Source organism: Varroa jacobsoni, unplaced genomic scaffold (genome assembly GCF_002532875.2).
Source record: "Varroa jacobsoni isolate VJ856 unplaced genomic scaffold, vjacob_1.0 scaffold_1186, whole genome shotgun sequence".
NCBI lineage: Eukaryota > Metazoa > Arthropoda > Arachnida > Mesostigmata > Varroidae > Varroa > Varroa jacobsoni.
This window is the reverse complement of record NW_019214088.1, coordinates 1-18,810: the sequence shown is the minus strand read 5'-3', so window position 1 is coordinate 18,810 and position 18,810 is coordinate 1. Positions and strand designations below refer to the sequence as shown.

Below are 18,810 nucleotides of genomic sequence, written 5' to 3'. Positions count from 1 at the left end.
TGAGTCAGCAGCTGATTGTGCGAAGTATTTGACTAATTGAAATAGATGGGGTTATTCTATATGCTAAGAAGGCCCACTGGGGTATGAGCTACTGCGCCACGGGCAAGAGCTGTGTGGGAGGTCTGACAACTTTCTGCAAGCGCAACTTTATAAGAAGTGCGGGGGCAGAACGGATAATGGCGCTAAGGCAAGACGGCCAAAAAGAACAGAATTAGGATTTCTTCAGGTCCCTCAGGGTACAAACAGACTTTGGACCATCACACGGTACGACAAAGACTCACCAGTCGAAATTTAATCCGTGCATATAGATGCGCGGATTCAATTTTCTGTTCGTTTATCTGTAAGACTCCCTGTCGTTATTGACATGAAACAAGTAAGAGTCAAGCACTACTTCCCGTCATGCTAAGATTTACCGACCTGTTCTTATTGTATCAAACTTTTATAAAAGCGTATACGTACCCTTCGCCTAAAAGGTGTCCTTCCTGCGATGAACTAATGAGTGAGCTAGATGTAACCTCGTTAATGGCCTAATTTTCTAGACTTATGAGTTACCGATATTGGGTCGCTTCTTTTGAACCGACCATTATAAAGAAAGTTGCGTTTCGGTCTTTGATGAACACGCTCGTCTTCCTAAGTTCTAGATAAGGCTCTCGAATATTAGAGCGAATCTTTAGAGGGTATTGACAGTTAAGGCTGTTAGCCCTAATCCAAGCAAATAACGACCAATTTCGAAACAGGTATGCTTATAGACTAGAGTACAATAGGTCTATTATCCAGGGGTAGTGAAACAGTGTTTTTTTTTCAGCTAAAAAAAGTTATGCTACAGCACATCACTGGACAAAAAAAAAACAGACAACCAACCATATACAACTGTGCTATTAATACCTGTCGACAATGTTCTTTTTTTTCCACATTGACGGTAAATGGCAGGTCTGACCCAGTTACGACTGCCGAACATCAACAGTCATTTGGTCGCGATGTTCTAGCGTGACACATATGGAATACTGTGAATTTATTGAGACGCAAGCAAAATGCCGGCGTCCATTTGAATTTTCGTTTAGTCTAGTCGGTCTTTTAAACTCCACTACTTCCTCATTAATCTCGGTTTCTATCTCAAGCAGAACGCCATGGCTAGACAAACACCACACACGGCTCCTGTCAACGAATAGCAACAACGACAGCTCAGGTAAGAAACAGTAATTAGTTCGTAGTTGGGGAGCTCATCTACGGAGCTGAATTGTCATCGACGATAGAAGTTCAGGTCAACTCCAAAATAATTGCTATGCACACTTAGAAGTACGCCTGTCAAACCACATCATCTAGTTGCTGGCCTATCTATCAAGAATCGTGCATCATACTGAATATCGTGCATTTCACTGTGTCACCCCTTTTCAATAATCCTGGTGATTAATTCTAATGACCTTTATGAGGGCGCTAGTAGCAACCTTGTCTACGAATATTTTTTTTTTTATATAAACCTTTGCTCATTGTTCTCCTGACAAGATAGTCACGTATGTCGTAGTTCAAATTCCAGGTAGAATCCGAACCGATCGGATTGATACAGCTCTGGCGGTCACGTTTACTGTGACCTATTTGTTATTTCTAATCAATGCATCTAATCATAGTATGGGCATCAGAATGACGTAATTGCTGACCACAATTCTGTTCAGAGCATCAACAGTGAACGTTGCCTTTTTTATTAGGAAAACACAAACGGACCGGGCGACGTAAGTTAACGTTAGCTAACGAACAATGCTCTGTCTGTTAGCTAACTGTTAATGTGTCTCAATTTTACTGTCAACTCCATCTCTCTCTCTCTAGTGCATATATTTATAAAGATGTGGATATAAACTACCCATTCTGAAAGGCCAGATCAAGTCAGGAGTTCATTTGCTGCACTATGTACAAGACATAGGTGGTTTTTTTTTTTTTTTTCTTTTCTTTTTTCTTTTTTTTCGATCAGCGTTTCCAGCATCCTGCAATCTTTCCAGCCAAAAATTAACCACATGACGGTGATCAGAAGCCTAGCGGCTTTAAGCGTATCTTGCGCACAGCTTTCAGTCGTGACGAGGCTGTTACGGTGACGGCCGCGCTGCATTTTCGAATATCCTTTGTGAGCCTATTAGTGGTCCTGCTATGGCGGTACAATGACACTGCGCTTATACGCAATGCAGTCTCGTGTGATCCCATTAGTGCGGTTGTTTGCATAGCTGTTGTCATAGTCATTGTAGTTTTTCACAGGTGGCATCGCTGATGGCAGCACGACTATTGGTGATAGCCCACGAAGACCGGTGAGGCAGTTTCCTTCTCGCCAACAACAGCGGCAGTGGCAGTGCGGCTGCTGTGACACAGGGCTCTATACGATTGTCCGCTGTACGACAGCGGTCACACGCTTCGCGCGTTCGCCGACCGCAAACACGGCAATAGCCCGCAACTGGACGCAGTCAGTTGTATATTAATCTAGCTGAAGCATTTATTGTTAGTAAAGTAACGGGGTTGAGTGGTACACTGGAGATATTGAGAACGTTTTGGTGGCATTCGATTCGTTACATGTCACGGTACGGCTGTTCTATTAAGCCGGGATACCTAGAGCAGGAAAAGGCCCAGTTGTACAGTTTGCCAATTGAAGGTGCTATTCGTATGATGGTGGTACATAATGGCCTTAAAAAATAATGCATGGTGCACGCTAACACTAGTGTTACATTTTGCGGGTCAGGGCCTGGCTTCAGGCGTATTCTTCGATGGACTTGGCCCCCTTTCACCGGCAGCATCGGCGTCAATGTTTCCTATTGTCACACCCTCTCCATCGCGTAGACGACAATCGTTACTTGTTCAACTTCTACCGGTGCATCCTTTTACAGAATTGAACACGATCAATCATCGGAGTGATGCGGGGGTGCCTGTGTTTCATTTGCTTTTTCAAGGCAGCAAAGCTATTTCACATAATGTTCCCGTTCCACCGCAACTAGTTTTGCCTGCTGCCCCTGTGATATCATCTCCGAGACTCGCACATCGGATAGTACATGCCGCCCACGACCCTGTGACGGCCTCAGCTACTTCCTCAGCGCCAGTGACGTTGCATGACAGTCGGAACGCTTCACTGACACCTCCGCTTGCTCTGCCCCCACTACCGAGACTGCACCAGATGCGCGCTCAGATGCCGCACGCGCTCGCGCATTTCGGCTTTACAGAAGCAACATTTACTCACCCCAATAACCATGTCCTCGTTCCTAATCCTCGTCCTAAATTCGTTCAACATGTTTCATAATTTTGGGCCGTACCCGGCCCGATTTGTAACTACTTGTATTATCTACCGTATATATAGATCTAGAAGAACATTATGATTTTACTCTATAATCGTCGTCGACACCGCACATATCGTGACAATTGGATACCATCGTCGACCATCCGGAATCACCTGCTACCTCACATGCAATTGTTTTCATGTGCGTAACAAACTGCCCACCGCTCTTCCAGGATTACATCTCCGCTACTATAACAAGATCTTGAACGTGGAGCATATCACTGATGTTGTACCTTTTTAAATTGAACTTAACAGGAATAGATCAAAAAAGACCACGCAACAATCGCCAAACAGTAACGTAGTGAGTTGTTATGCTAGACAATGTGAAGTGGCCCATAGATTTTTGGTAAAAAAGAAAAAAAAAAAAAAAAAAAACGGTGTTATCTCATTGCCATAGGGCTGTTAGTTGTCAATAGCTGGTGATAAAATGGACTGGGTATCCACGTCAATTGGAATGGAGATAGAGTGTAGCAACAATGTACTATATAATGATATACAAATGTAGTTCTGTATTTTCCAATGAGCAATAATAATTATCAATAAGAATAAAAATTTAAGCCATTCTAATTATTAATTATATGTTATTGACGCGTCCTGCGATGAATCGCTGGCGCGAACAATCAAATGACTACATCATACTAATGATGGGAAGCTGATAACATTGTATAGGAATGATAATTTTATTATTACGTGAGTTTTACGCACTTAAGGTTCCGGATTGGGTTTTAAGCTGAGCACGATAGGAGCGTTCTAGGAAGCATCAACGTAACAGCGAACCTGAAGTTCTGAGTCGATCTAGCTGCGTTGATGATGCATTAGAAGAAATGAAATACACCATGGAGAAATGAGATAATTAGTCGATTGAAGTCTATCGGCGATGACACGCAGATTGCCGAGCTCAGCTTTGAACGATCAGCGTGCGCCAACGAACAAATGACGTCTCGATAATAGGAAACGTTTGAATTTTTTTGCAGTCGACAAACCGCTTAAAACTGCAGGTACGGCTGTCCTTTATTAATAAATTAATTTTTGCAACTTCTCTATCCATCGTAAATCACTGATCCATATATTTACCTTGTGATTAATTTTTCTTCAATAAACTGTAAACACGTAAACGATTCGATAATCTACGTATCCCGTATTTGATAGCAGGAATATTACGAAGTACATCAAATACACTTGATGGAATTTTGCTCGGATCCTTCCTCTGTTGTTATATTTTACAGAAACCATATTATGGCAAAAATTAAAACAGAACAAAAAATCGTGTATGTATGATCGACATTGGCTTCACAGCCGGTTAGTTATTCTGTGACCATTAGCGTGACCGTTACTTTTTCTGGCACCCCCGTTGCAGCTTCTGCAACGGTGTCTTTTTACCTTACGCCCATTTCGTCGACTTCATCATCAGTGACTAAATCACACGTCCACGATCAATCGCAAAGCGTTATTTGCCAAAGATCATCGTTTTTGACGCTTAAGCCTTGTCGGCCCAAACTGTAGCCCGTTCCATTTTTTATACATCGCTCAATCTTCACTGTTACAACTGCAACACAGTTGTCATGTACTACGACGTTATGTCGCTACCGTGGCATGATCAAACGATTGCTAGCCCCTTCCAGCCCTCTTAACGCGCCATGGCGCACTATATGATCGCACGCCATACAGCTACTATTGTGGTAAGATATAGGGACGCGCCAATCGCTCGCTCCTGGTATCTATATGATGGATAGGCACTTGAACAAGCATCCAGGCTGGCAGGTGGATTGGACACGCGGTTCAGACGCCATATGATTTCAGATCTGTTACTTCTAGAACTCACTGCTCCGAATTTAAAGCTACATATATCTATTATGTCATACGACGAACGGTTACTACGAACGGTTACGCTACGAGACCAAATTAATGCCTCGTATCGTCTGATCGACAGCGAACAAAGTTGAAAGCTAAGCTAGAAAAGCCAAAGGGGCATGATCTCTTCAGCCACCGCTATCTGTGTTGAGTTATCTGCTCGAGTACTGCATTTGTCGATGCCTTGGTCCGGCTTCATTTCAAACTACCGTCGAAATGAGAAGAAACCAGTTGCTCAAACATGACCATGTGAGCCTGGGGGTGGCAAACGCATATGTTACATGAAATTTTACTATTCAATACAAGAAAGCACGTGAATATTGAGTCACTATTATTCTAGACTGTTTCCTCAGAAACTCGTTATCCTTGTAAGTAAATGATAAACGGAGTGGGAATGTCCGTTTAGGTTCACAACATAATCCTAGTCTAGGCATTTTGCGGCCCTAAATAGGATCATTGCGGTATGATCGCTCTTCTAGGACTCGTTATTTTTAAGTCCAGTTTGTGTGTCGACACTCAATCCAACGTAACGTACATTCGAACATAGATGTGTGACTATCGAATAGTGTGGTCTGGAATATAAACTGCTAGGTGGTATTTATCCCCTTATATATTCGTCTTCATCACCCCAACGTATTCCATACATGTGTAACGTAATGAACAACATATATACCTGGAAGTAAAGTATGACTGTATAATAATGGACGAGCGTAGTAACTGATTGTTATGAATGCAAACAGGCACACAAATACTACTTGCGTTGCCTTAAGATTGGCATAGTCAGGATTTATGTAGCCTAAAAGAGTTGTTCTTGGACACGCGACAATGTTCATCACGTATATTGTAGTGTGCGTAGCAGACGAGCTGGAAACATTTTGGTTATTTAAGGTTAATTAAGGTTGATTGACCCAAATTATGATAGGTTGTCATTTACCTATGGTCATAGGCGCCTTATGATCAACGCTTCCGCGGCGTCGTCCTCAAGCAAAAACACATCCGGAAAATAATACTTTTTGTAAAAATGTTTTTCGCTTTGTTCTCGGTGAGCAATGTCGAATGCAAGGCTTCAGCGATTTATGCAGCAGACGACGACTGGATAAGTGCACTTGGCTTTTTTAGCAGGCTTTCCTCGATCAATTTGGTTAGTCAACATTCTCCTTCACAGCTGCGTACCCGTACTGACACTAACCAACCGAAAAATATACGAATAGCTTGCTTCATAGATTTAAAGTAGTCGCCCTGACTTTTCTATTTGGTAAGTATATCATAGAATAGATAGGTATCTGTTTAGGATTTTCTAGAAAACTTATTCACAAAATTTCGCAGAGTGTTCATAATTGCCCTGAGGGCATTCTTGTTCGACACACGAATTTCAATCTACACGAGTTACCTGCGAAATCCTAAATCTCTCTCTGCTCTAAGAGTTGTTACGCCTATCGCAGGCAGCATCGATGTATCGAAACGAGTACCTTCAATCATTACAGCAACGATTTAGACTTAATGCTTGCTCGCAAATCTGGCCAGCTAGCATTATTACGGAAGCTGTATGCTTACAAGAGAATCCAAAGGCAAGGCGACTCTCCCCTTCTCCTCTTCCTCCCAAGGCATATTGTAAGAAACGACCCTCATAGAACAACAGAAGACATGATATTAACGAGGCAGGTAAGCAGACCAGCCATCTGTATCTTAGTCCTAGAGGATCAACCGCTTCGTCACTATCAAACGAGTAGATTTCCTATATCTAAGGAATACTTTTTTTCCATTTGCAGCTTCCGTTTGTTCGCCTTTCTAGAAAACGACGAGAAGCAACAGGGAAATTCTTTCTTCTTTACGGTACCCTTTGCATTAAGCCCTGCGATAGGCGGGCAGATATTTAGCAAAGATTGCAGACTAAAGCGAACACACAGAAAAAAGAAACCGATAGATGCATATACAGATGAAAGAAATAGTAAAAGGGCGTTTACTTTATTGGCTGTTGTGTCATGAACGGTATTCGTGCGATAGATATAATGGTTTAGCAGCCATCGAGATTCTTTCAATTTGGCCATCCTTTATGTCGTGTTCATGCGCACATTTCGTAATAACTGCGTGCCCTACACCATTGTAGCTATATATATATATATACACGGCCAATGCCGACAAAACACGTCAACGACGTAAACAGCATTAGGTGTAGTGTTCCGACTAGCTATGGGGGTATTGTGTCATTTATTACATACGGGGCAACCGCAATAAAATGTAAAGCGATTCACAGTTACACCCGTTTGCAAATGTGCTAGTCACTTTCGATCTTAATGTATGACGGTTTAGTACGCTACAACGAATTTGGCGATGGGCGTCTGCTGATAGAAAGCGTCCCGTAAGTTTTCTTTGAAAAGGCAGGTGGAGACCTTGCTTGTGTGAACAAGGACAATCATTTATTCAACGATCCGGCCGGCCGCCTAGATGTTTTGCTGTTGCTGTGAATAGCGTATAGGACAGGTAACTGTAGCAGATGCCCAATGACGGTTAGGATAAAAGATGGTTGTTGATAATAAAAGCTGATCGTACATCCAAATAATAGAGGTATCGTGTACGGAATATCAGTAACGAAATGAGTTCGACAAATTTCAGGTGCATATTTATTCGTTCAGGGGTCTGACGAATCAAAAGATATCGCGCAACGGCTGCCTACCTGTCTTCAATTGATAACGATTCAGTAGAAAACGTCCCCGAAGTCAGAAAGGTGAAAGCGAACTTGGTATCATCTCCAGCGGAACAAACTCATTGACTTGATGCAAGCCTCACATGATGGAATCGACGACGCTTTAGGCAGCGCTTTTAAGAGACAGGTTCCCGAAACACACTAGAATCCGATCGCTCGCAAAGCTAAAACGGATGACGTTCTCATAAAACCCGACTACGTTAGATACGTACGCTCTAAAATGCAACAGGTTAACATTGAGTTCAGTAAATATGACTATAGACCAACATGAAATGCAGAAACTCATGGGCAAGGCATAGATTAGCGAATGTTTATGCTGTGTGGGCTGGGGCATCTGAAGTAAAAGATTGAAGGGAAGCTGTTTCAGGTTGTGGCAGAGCCTCGCCCTGCAGCTTCTTTAGACGAAAAAAGGGAAGTGGAAAAATGCCAAATTAATTTTGCAAACTATAGCAATAACAATAATAATAACAACAATGATTTAGCTAGCTATTTACATCGAATAATATCTATATTTGGTAGCAAAGCGTGAGTGAAAACGGTTTCTCATCACCTAACAACGCAGACTTTCGCTAGGGTACTTTTGCGACATTTTTTTCACCTTTAAATCAATTCATTTAGAGACCTTGTCGCGCCACAAATTTTCAGATCTTACGTGAAAGATTTTACCCAGTCCGTTCTTGACATCTTCTTCATTGATTGCTACAAAATGAATTAGATAAGGATCGGAAAAAGCGATAGTTTATCGGGCACAGATTATGCTGGATGAAAAATATCCTTCCGCTATATATTCTCTTGCAAAACGGTCTCACCGACCTTTGCCGTACGTAGCGTGGCCTTTGTTGTGGAAAATGAGTGATCTTGCTATATTCTCAAATTTTTTCTTTGTTAAGTATACTCGATGCAAATAAACAAGGCACATATCGCTACTGACTATGTTGTTTTTCTCAGACATTTCCCAGTGGGTAAGGTCTACCCCTCCATCACACAGGTCGTGGTCTTAAAGTGGTGATAAAGATACAGCTTAATATTGAGCCTAGACGTATCCTTCGAAGCTACCTATACTTTATTTAGCTTCGTACCGATGTGGAAATGTCATCTTTTTCATCATCTGTAACGCTCGTGAATAGAAACCTGTCGCTGTGATCGCGTGTTCCTCGATACAAGGCTAGATATTGAAAGACAATAAAAAGCTCCTATATTTGTTCGGCTGCCTAAAAGTTGGGGGGCAGCCTGGTGCCTAGAAATGTAGTAGGTAGAAAAGTTAAAGGAATGAGAAAGGACGCAATTACCAGTATTCTTACCCAATATATTCTTGTAAAACTTAGAAATAATTAAACAATAAATAAAAATAACGAATGTCGATTCATTTTATGGCTTTTAATCTGTACAGAACATATAATGAATCTACTTATTCTACATGGAGAAAGCGCAATGAGAAAGCTGAAAATGACAACAGTGCTGAGTGAATTTATGCAGAAAACGCAACTTTATTATTTCCTTACAAATTTAATAAGTACCTATTAATTAACATAAATATCCTCGGTATTGATTTTTATTTATATACCTATTATTATTTATCGTTATTCTTATCTTCAAAATCGCACAGTTATCATCATCATCATCGTCATCGTCATCATCATCGTCATCATCATCATCATCATATTTATGTAATCGTCGTTATTTCTTGATAATTTATTTCAAGTTACTCGTGTCGTATTAGCGTAATTATTTTTCATTGATTTACCTAACTGATTCTTTATAATAATCTTATCAATATGATTAGATATTGTTATTATTATAATCAGCATTATTATTTAATTATCTAACGTTAATCATTATTGTTATTGATCATCCATTATTTTGTGTTATTTTACCATAATAACTATTTTTCTTATCATCATTGTCAGCATCATCGTCTTGGTGATTTGGCTGAGAGTACGCGGTATGAAACCCTGTATTACAAAACTATTATTTTCAGTTTTTTTTTTGTGTTATTTCGTTGTTATTTAATTAATCATCTTTCTTGTAGCTATTATTAGCGGCCTGGTCACGGCTCGAAGAATTTACTATGTCTTTACGGACTTGAAATAGATAAACCGTTTCGTTACGGTAAAAATAGTAGCAGTCAAAGATCGTAAATGTCGATTTTGTGTTCGTCGATTAAATCTCCTTTAGAATAGGAAAGGCCGAACATAGGAGGTGAGTGTCTGTTAGGGGTGGACGAAACTGTGTTTGTATGCGTTCGTACGTGTACTCGCATCCATCACAGTTAGCTGTTTTAATCTGAAGACCTATTTTATCTAGTTCTCGCATTTGTATTTTGTATAGTTCGTGTAAATTCGTTCATTTTTTCTAATGGATTTTTCGTTATCGTCTTATTTTATCATTGACAGTCTATCCCTTTTGTGATTATGTGGTGTTGCCTTCAAGGCGTGTCGTTTCTGTCGGGTCTCACTGCGTGTTCCTACGATCGCATCTACTCGTACGTATACAATTCATTTTGGCTGTTGCTATAGTATCGGCACTATTTCATATCATTTCCGTTTTTGCTTGATCTTATTGAAGATATTTAGAATGAAGTTATGGTGGCTTCACCTTTCATTTTATCTTAATTTTATCACAAATGCTCACTCAGTTTCCCGTTTTTCTTTTTATGACCATTACTATCATCATTTCCAGACATTTCACCGCTTCTCTATCGTGTTTTCCCCATAACCATCCAAAGCTTGCAGCTACTCTCAAAATCACATGTTACGTTTTAAACATGATTATACTCTCAGAAATGTTCGATCGTATTTAGTATGACTGCTATCATTATTATCGAAGGCTAGTTAGGCATAATGAGGTCAACAGTTTTGTGAATCTCTGTGGTCACTTCATTTAAAATACATGAACGAAGATACATACGTTCGCATGTTTGAATCTCTGCGCCACAGCCCATAGGTCAATACGTGTATACTGGACATGCGAACGATCTGCCGAAGTGCTATACCGTACGTTCCGTCTGAGCAGTCTCTGACATGCTGATTGCTTTACACTGTACATCTCTATTTATATGCATTTATATATATATATATTATCCATAAAGAAACTCTAGCCTGTCGTGTATATCAGCATATCTTGAGTCAAGTTCGGAGTAGTCGTCAGTGTTAATTTGTTATTGTTGCACTTACGTGTGGGCTAGGCAACAAGAGGTGCCAACATGGCCACATATTGTGTTTCTTCTCACACAAATGTCCCTCTCAATACATCACAAACGACATGCGCACGTGACTGGTACGTCGGTTGTCGGGTGAGTTCGCGCACCAGTTCGCTTTGAAAAGAGTGACGGATTATGAAGAACCACAGAATAATACTCATGTATGAATGTGGTTGCCGCAGATAGATCTGATTAGTTGTTGAAGGAAAAATCTTCAATCATTGTTCAGTGATGACGCATGACCCAGAGATACAAACATACGAGCGCGTTTTAATTCACGTCCTGTTATTTGGACCACGTTACGCGTCCTATTTTACAGATGAAATCAAGAGTAAGTTGCAATGAATTATTTTTTCCATTGTTGTTAACATTGGAGCTGAGTTTCTTTGGACACTTTTCCCGTTGAAAACTGACGTTTTCGCACGCAGCATCTCCCCTTTACGGTCGTTTTATATTAACGATTGCCATAAATATGGCTAATATACTGTGTGGTTGTTCACTGTCTGTGTGCCACGCTTGCGTTTGCCCCTATTGATGCTGCTGATGCTGTTATTGTTCTTTATTTATGAGCCTGTGTATGTATTTATTTTTTCTCGAAGATGCGTCGATAAGACGCTGTTGTTATTTGCCTTTGTTTTTCATTAGCAATGTTATCGTTTCATTGTCATTGTTTGTTGAGATCTAGAAGTTTCCAATGGTGCCTGTGTCCGAGCCATATCTAAGCAGCGAAAACACAGTGCGCTCTCACGCGCATTGGAGACAGTCTTATGGCTTAAGACCTGAAAAATGGAGGGAAAAACGACAACAGCTAACAACTGGTGGCTTAAATAACTGCTTTACAATTTTATTCATTATTCATCAATATTACAGTTACGTTATTATTACAAGTTACTTTTTCATCATTATCATACGTGTAATTCTCATGACCATTTTTTACTTGTTTTAGGGGATCGAGTAGAACTTGTGTGATCTCCTCCTCGTATCTGATCTATCACTATGCTCGGTCAACCTGCGTCCTATTCAAAGGCAACGGTAGGCTACGTTTGTCGTCAGAACACGCTCTTTTAAGTTGTATTATACCATCGGTTTCCTTGCTGACCTGCTTTTACACTCTTCAGTAACGTCTAGTATTTGTCTGTTCCCACCTTTTCCCGAACCGCCTGCGAACGCGAAAACCACTAATAGAAAATTCCGAGAAATATTTGTTGTGTCTTTTCGAACATTTCTGCCATCCGATTTTTTTCGGCCGTCTTTGTTTGTATGACGCGAACAGGGCGCTCTAATGTTTTCGATGTTATTATTGTTAAACGTGTATTTACTGTAATAGAAATGATTAGGGAACAAGCTGTCAGTCCCGTTCTAGTAAAAAATCTTCACTTGCTTGCTGCTTGTGTGGCGAATTGTTGCCGCGCAGATAATCAACCGGTCAGTGACGTAAGTATTATAGTCACACAGTGATTTCCCTAGGCTCCCTAGAGATTTCCCTAGAGATTAATTATATGCTACCTTATATTTATCATAATTCGTGGATCCTAATTATTGATAGTAGTCAATCAATAACACTATACGATTACCAATAATGTTCGCCGTCGTTTAATTGTCACACGTAGCCTTCCGTGTTCCATACGCTATTAAACATCTCCATATAATCCGTAATCATTCGTCTCTTTTAGCTTTCGACTGACTGACTGAAAACCCCACTTCTTCAACTGCTCGATGAGCCGCTAGGCGTCGAAGACCTTTGTTTGGTTTAACGCCCATCGACAAGCGGATATTGGAGCAGGTCTATTCCTATCATTACAGCTTCTCACGGCGAATAGCGTCGCGCAAAAAATTACTACGCCAAGAATGTAAATCGCAGAGCTTAGTTTGACGTTACTAAACAAAATTAGCGAATTAGCGATTGTTTGTCGCTGCTGCAATTTCTATCTAGCTCTTGTTTGCCCCCCTTGTTTTGCTTGTATCCGCTACTAAGTTAAGCAAGCAAGCAACCAATCGTATCTCTGCTCGTGTAACAACTTCAAGCGAAGTTACAAGAAAATACATAGTCTGTCACCCCATTGATTAATCATTCATCTTCGATACTGTGTGATCGGTTCTCGCAAGCCTCCCACTTATCGATGTTTAGGAAGACATCAGCGTCGACCGGAAATTTCCATCAGGTCACCTTCCGCAAAGCTAAATCGAACGGCGATTTATAGCGCATCGCGTCTTGTTGAAGTATAGCCAAATATTAACAATCGTTGCGTTTTACAATTTACCCAACCAAATCAACTTCCCTGTTTAGTGCATTAAATGTCAGGCTACTTATTTTCCTATTATTCTATATTATTATTATTATAGTAACTTTATTCGGTGTCACTTAACCTATTATAGCATTCAATATTAGTGAACAATATCGTTTGAATATTATTATTCGGTTACTATCCATTGGCTCAATCGTGTAATTATACATAATTGCATAACTATAATGATGCCTATTTATTATTATCTAACTATCGTTGGAGTAAGTAAAGTATTATTACTAGCTTTATTTGTATCATCATCCTTATCAATTATTATCCTATTACTAACGGTAGCGTATCTATAGATTCTAATAAAACAAACTCTTTCCGTAATGAATACCTACTATTATCAACCATAGAACATCGTGATTGCCCTTTGTATCTAATCATGTCTGAATCAGTTAGGGGTAGACAGGCGGTTATCGGACTCAACTGCTTCTAGAAATTAGGAAAATATTCATTGTAATCAACAAGAGCAGACAGATGCAGAAGCGCGATCCAGCGCCGCGTCAGTAGTTTCAAACGTTCCCGCTAACGTAACATTATATGAGTTCGATAGTGTGATTAAGCCAATTATTTTCGAATCGAACATTTTCGAAATTGCTGCATTTTCGAAATAACCCGATGAGATCTATCTATTTTAGTTCCGTATCGGTTTGTATGTTCTTTCAGACTCTGCATTTAACAGAACTTGTTTAGCTAGCCGATGAACGCGCTGTTGGCGCACTCTATGGACATCGGTATTCGTAACTACAGCATATACTTTTTCGGCCAATAAGTACGTAGAAGAACGCACGTGCACCGCCTTTTCTAGAACAATTTCATTTTGATTAACTGAACACCTAGCCGATACTATGCCTAGTCATATATGTTATGAAAATGCTTCATACGCCTTGAAGGGTTTTAACGAAAACTTTTATATTGTAAATTAACAATTCAATTGGAAGAGAAACGCAATTGTTAGCATTGAAGAACTGAGTTGAAGATACCTTAATTCTCTTATGTTATAGTCCACCGAGGTTTCCACTGTACATGACTGATCCGACGCTGAACATGCTATTAGTTATGATGATTCGTTTCTAAGCCCCACGGACATTTTTCTGGAGCTTATCTGATTTTCGTTTTGCTCCACAATGTTGCAAAAGCCCTTACGTCCATGTTTGCTGCAATAGCCTCGTTTGTTGCCCGAAGTGAATTTTGTCTACCCATAGTTGACGTTGTACCTTCATCCAGAACTCCCAGTTACTTATAACAAGCGGATAATTTGCTATTGACTTTTAGTGAAGGTTAAAATAAATATCACGCCACTTTTATCTCGTTGTCGTTGTTGGGATGTTACCTTGGGCGCCTGCATCGTCATTGGTCTTGTCCAATAATATTTATTGTATAAGAGCATTTATTAATGATATTAAACGTACTCGCCACTAGACTTGCAGCTCCCGCTGCTTCCGCTTTTACCTAGCGGGTGACGGCACTCTTACGCTCTGAATTTATAAACAAAATTCTGTGATACCTATTCGTTCTTGTGTTTGCATCTGCCTTAGCTTTTACAACCTCCCGATTGTTTCGTGTTGTCGACAACAGGTTTCTTTCTTTACACCATTTGTTGCCATATTTAGGATTTATGCATTTCATATTTCGTCAGTTATTGATAATTGTCGTCTACTTTCTTTTTTTAGGGGTTGTAATTTGCTTTGCGTTAGATTATAGAAATATATGTGGTTTGTGTACGTGTGTTATGCTAGAAAAAAATCACAGGGCCAACAACCGGCCGAAAAATCTTTTTTTTTTTTTCGGCCACAGAATATTTTCTCTTCCTGCCTATCGTCTTCTCGATGATATACCCACAGCTAACATTGTCTTATTTTACTTCGATGAAGAGGGAGAAACAAAGAGCGCCCAAGAGAAGTCATTATTTCGCGTCAAATGCTGTTGTTTTCTCTGGCAGAACCTCTATTTGGCTTCGATTTTTACTACTCCGACCCATTTGGGCATACCTACTGGATTTTTTTATATGTTTTCGTAAGGTCTGCCACCCCCTTTCACGAAAAAGCTACTCACTTTCTAAAATATTTTTCTGGTTGGACTGATAAATCAAGCGTTCGTTTTCCTTACAAGTACACCCACCGATCAGGCCTACCACACTAGTAGACACCCCCAGAAAAAGTATGCATACTGCTCTTATTCAATTGATGATAGCTAATAACTTTTATATGAGGGAAAGAACGCATCCGTAAGTTAACAAAAAACGGCGGAGGAACACATTACATAGTATATGAGGATATAGCAAAGATCTAACTCATGTGTCTGTTTTGTGCATATATAATTTAGGCGAATATTGGAAAGGGCAAAGTGTACTCGTCAAAAACGCTTATTTTTCTTTAAGACCGCTATGGATGAACCATGTATATTACCCGCCGGTATCGGCATCCTATGACGCCCGAGCTTCTTGGCGATATCATGTCACCGTTGTCCCTGTGTGTCGTCACTGTACTGTTTGTGTATGATTGTTATTACATCCACGTTGTTCAACTTTCGTGTACATATCAATTATATAGTATGTCAAAAATTTCTAACAAAATTACATGGCATATTTTGTTCCAGGGAATCCGTAATTTCCTTCCAAATTACGTAATGTTAATTTAATCATAAAAAAAAACTAACTAACTATTACTGATTGTAATTATTAGCGCAATATTATAAAGCTACGTCCCCGTCCTTTATCATTATCATTAAATCAATTGTTTACCTACGATTAACTAGCCCGCTACATACATAGTATATATATACTATACGTGACGGAAACGAGTATCTAAAAACTGCACAATCAACTATTTCTCGATGCCGTTAATTATTGCTTACGCAACAAAAGAACTATCGTTGTTATATTACATAAAAAAAGACTAGAAAATTAATGACGTTATAAAGGGAAAACAAAGATCGTAGCTACAATAAAACTAATAATACATAGCACTAATACGATCACGATAATTTCATGGATATGAGTAGAAATATTACTATTATTAACTAATAATGAATATGATCTAGCAAAAAACAGGCTCAACAAAAAAAAAATATTAATACAATATAATATTCCAGAAAAAGAAAGCTAAATATAATTACTGTGTTTACAAACAGATGGAGCTGTTGTTGGTCGCTATGTTAATTATCATCTGTTGGTTGATTAAACCCACAATTGGGGATTAGTTGTTTTGCTGTTGCTGTTGGTATACCTCTAAATAGTATCCTGCCACGATGAGAAATATCGTTATCAAAAAAATAGCCGAATAGCTCGCGCCGTATTTTATCAGGATCAGGACAAAAAATGATACGCTGGATCGATAAGCTGATTGAATGAATGGATGGCACACAGCGACGGCGTACGGCAAACAAAATTGAGCATCATTTGTCAATAACGATATAATAATTACAATTAGGTAGTTGCTCTTTCGACATGATTTACTTTAGGTAAATAGTAGATTTTCACGAGACAGAACCAACAAGCGGACTGAATTTTATGGCCAGTAGTTTGTCGTTAATGTTTTGTGCCTAGATTGTCATGTATTGGTGATATATCAATAATAATATTGAATAACTATAAAGTAACGATGTACTGATACATTGTCGTTAAAATAATTAGATAAGCCATTATACTTAGTTGACAAAACTTGAGACATGGTAGATAGTAGTTACTTAATGCTTACTCTACGTAGTATCCCTTTCTCAAGTATTTATTATTCGAAGTCAAGCACGAAAGATTTCGGCGCTAGCTGTTGCTACCCCTACACTATAGACTATTATACGGATAACGATAAGATTGGCTATCACCACTAAAGTTGTACCGTATTTTCGATCTTTCTATGGGTAAATTATTATTATTACATAAATCGTGCGTAGTACGCAGTTTGCGCATGCTCTATTTAATAAAGAGATATCCCATATATATTTAGATATATGAGATTCGACTAGTTATATATATATATATATATAACTAGTCGAACGCTACCAGCTACCTGGTTACATATAGAAACAAATAATTTACATATAAACAAAATCCAACATTTCTTGGTGTTCTTGTCATCATTCCGTCATGCGCAGCAGACACGAAAGAGGGGGGCAGGTGGGGGTGTCACATGTTTACCCATCATCTATAAAAATTCTTCTTAAACGCTCTGTTAGTCCCTTCCGCCAGTTTGCCCCTGTGTGAGCACTGAACTACCGCTTTCTCAAGGGATAAAGACTTTCTTCTGCGCGGACTCAGCCCGTTATTTAAACTCTGTCATTTTTCGTTCCCTCGGATCCTGATTCGGAAATTTCTGTCATTACATACCTGGTAAACGCATTCACCTAGCTTTCTTCTCTATGGCTACAAGCTATATGGTCAGCTAGGGGGTGTTGTCGACCGTTTCGTTGTCAATGGTAAGACAAAACTGCTCGCGACGGCACAGATTGTTCCGGTTATTGCCTGCACGCTTACTCCTTTCTTCATTATTGCACCTTGAAATATTCTAGTTGGCTTGATTACGTGTTTAAGTATTTATCGCAACCATACGTCTACTGTATGTTGTACTAGTAGTAATGGTGCAATGATGTTTTATTAAACTCTTCAAACCGGTCGGCTCTTCTGCGTCCTAGGCTTCTGGAAGCTTTTTGTTGCCATAGAGGTCGAGAAATAATTCTATCTAGCTTGAAATTTAGCCGGCTTCTCCATCGAAAAGCGTTCACTGATATCTGTCAGATGATTGATATTAGTGGCTGCATATTGCCTGATATACTGGGCTAGTTCTTCTCATTTTCGGCCCGTCCACATATCCTCAACCCTGAGTTATCTAGCCGATATCAATTTACCTTTATCCCCTGACGGCAAGAAACACCGACCACATTCTTTCGCAACTCCAAGTTCTCTAATAATCTTCTCTAAGGCGAGACTCGCACCGGACGGCTGCTTCGACAATTCCTGCCGAGTCCAACCATTCTGATCTGGCGAGTACTTATCTGGACCAGGAAATCAATTTTATCATGTTTATCCTTCCACACATATTGCATCAGACACCTCTTTTTCTGCCTAGTGAGCTCGCTGTGTCAGAGACCTACAAATCGTTTTGATATACCGGTACCCTTGTCGTATAAGTATCACTCTCTTGGGCTTGATGATTGAAAAATCGATAGTTTTACTCTTTCTCTCACACAGCTTAGATTATTTATGCCTTTTTATTATCAACAAATACAGTTGAGTTTTTTTTCATTTTTAGTTATTCCTTTTCTCGCTAACGTTGGTGCGTCCCCACGGGCTACGTGTAAATAAATATTCATGTCGCATCGTGTCTTTCGCCCATCATCATTATTATACTCATTTCAATTGCGAATTAGCGCTTCATATTGGAACTTATCCCTCTGCGTTATTTCGTACCGCGCCCCAATAGAAACCTTTTGGTTTGACTTTTTATCACTTGATATATATATAAAT

The 18,810-nt window shown here is 39.6% G+C and overlaps 1 long non-coding RNA gene across 1 annotated transcript; it reads left to right on the top strand.

The window, feature by feature from the left end:
* The first annotated feature begins 7,762 nt into the window (after positions 1 to 7,762).
* Positions 7,763 to 16,949, top strand: LOC111267428 (uncharacterized). The gene is made up of 2 exons (XR_002684610.2): positions 7,763 to 14,121; positions 15,675 to 16,949. It is a non-coding gene; the product is annotated as an uncharacterized LOC111267428 (long non-coding RNA).
* Positions 16,950 to 18,810: the final 1,861 nt, after the last annotated feature.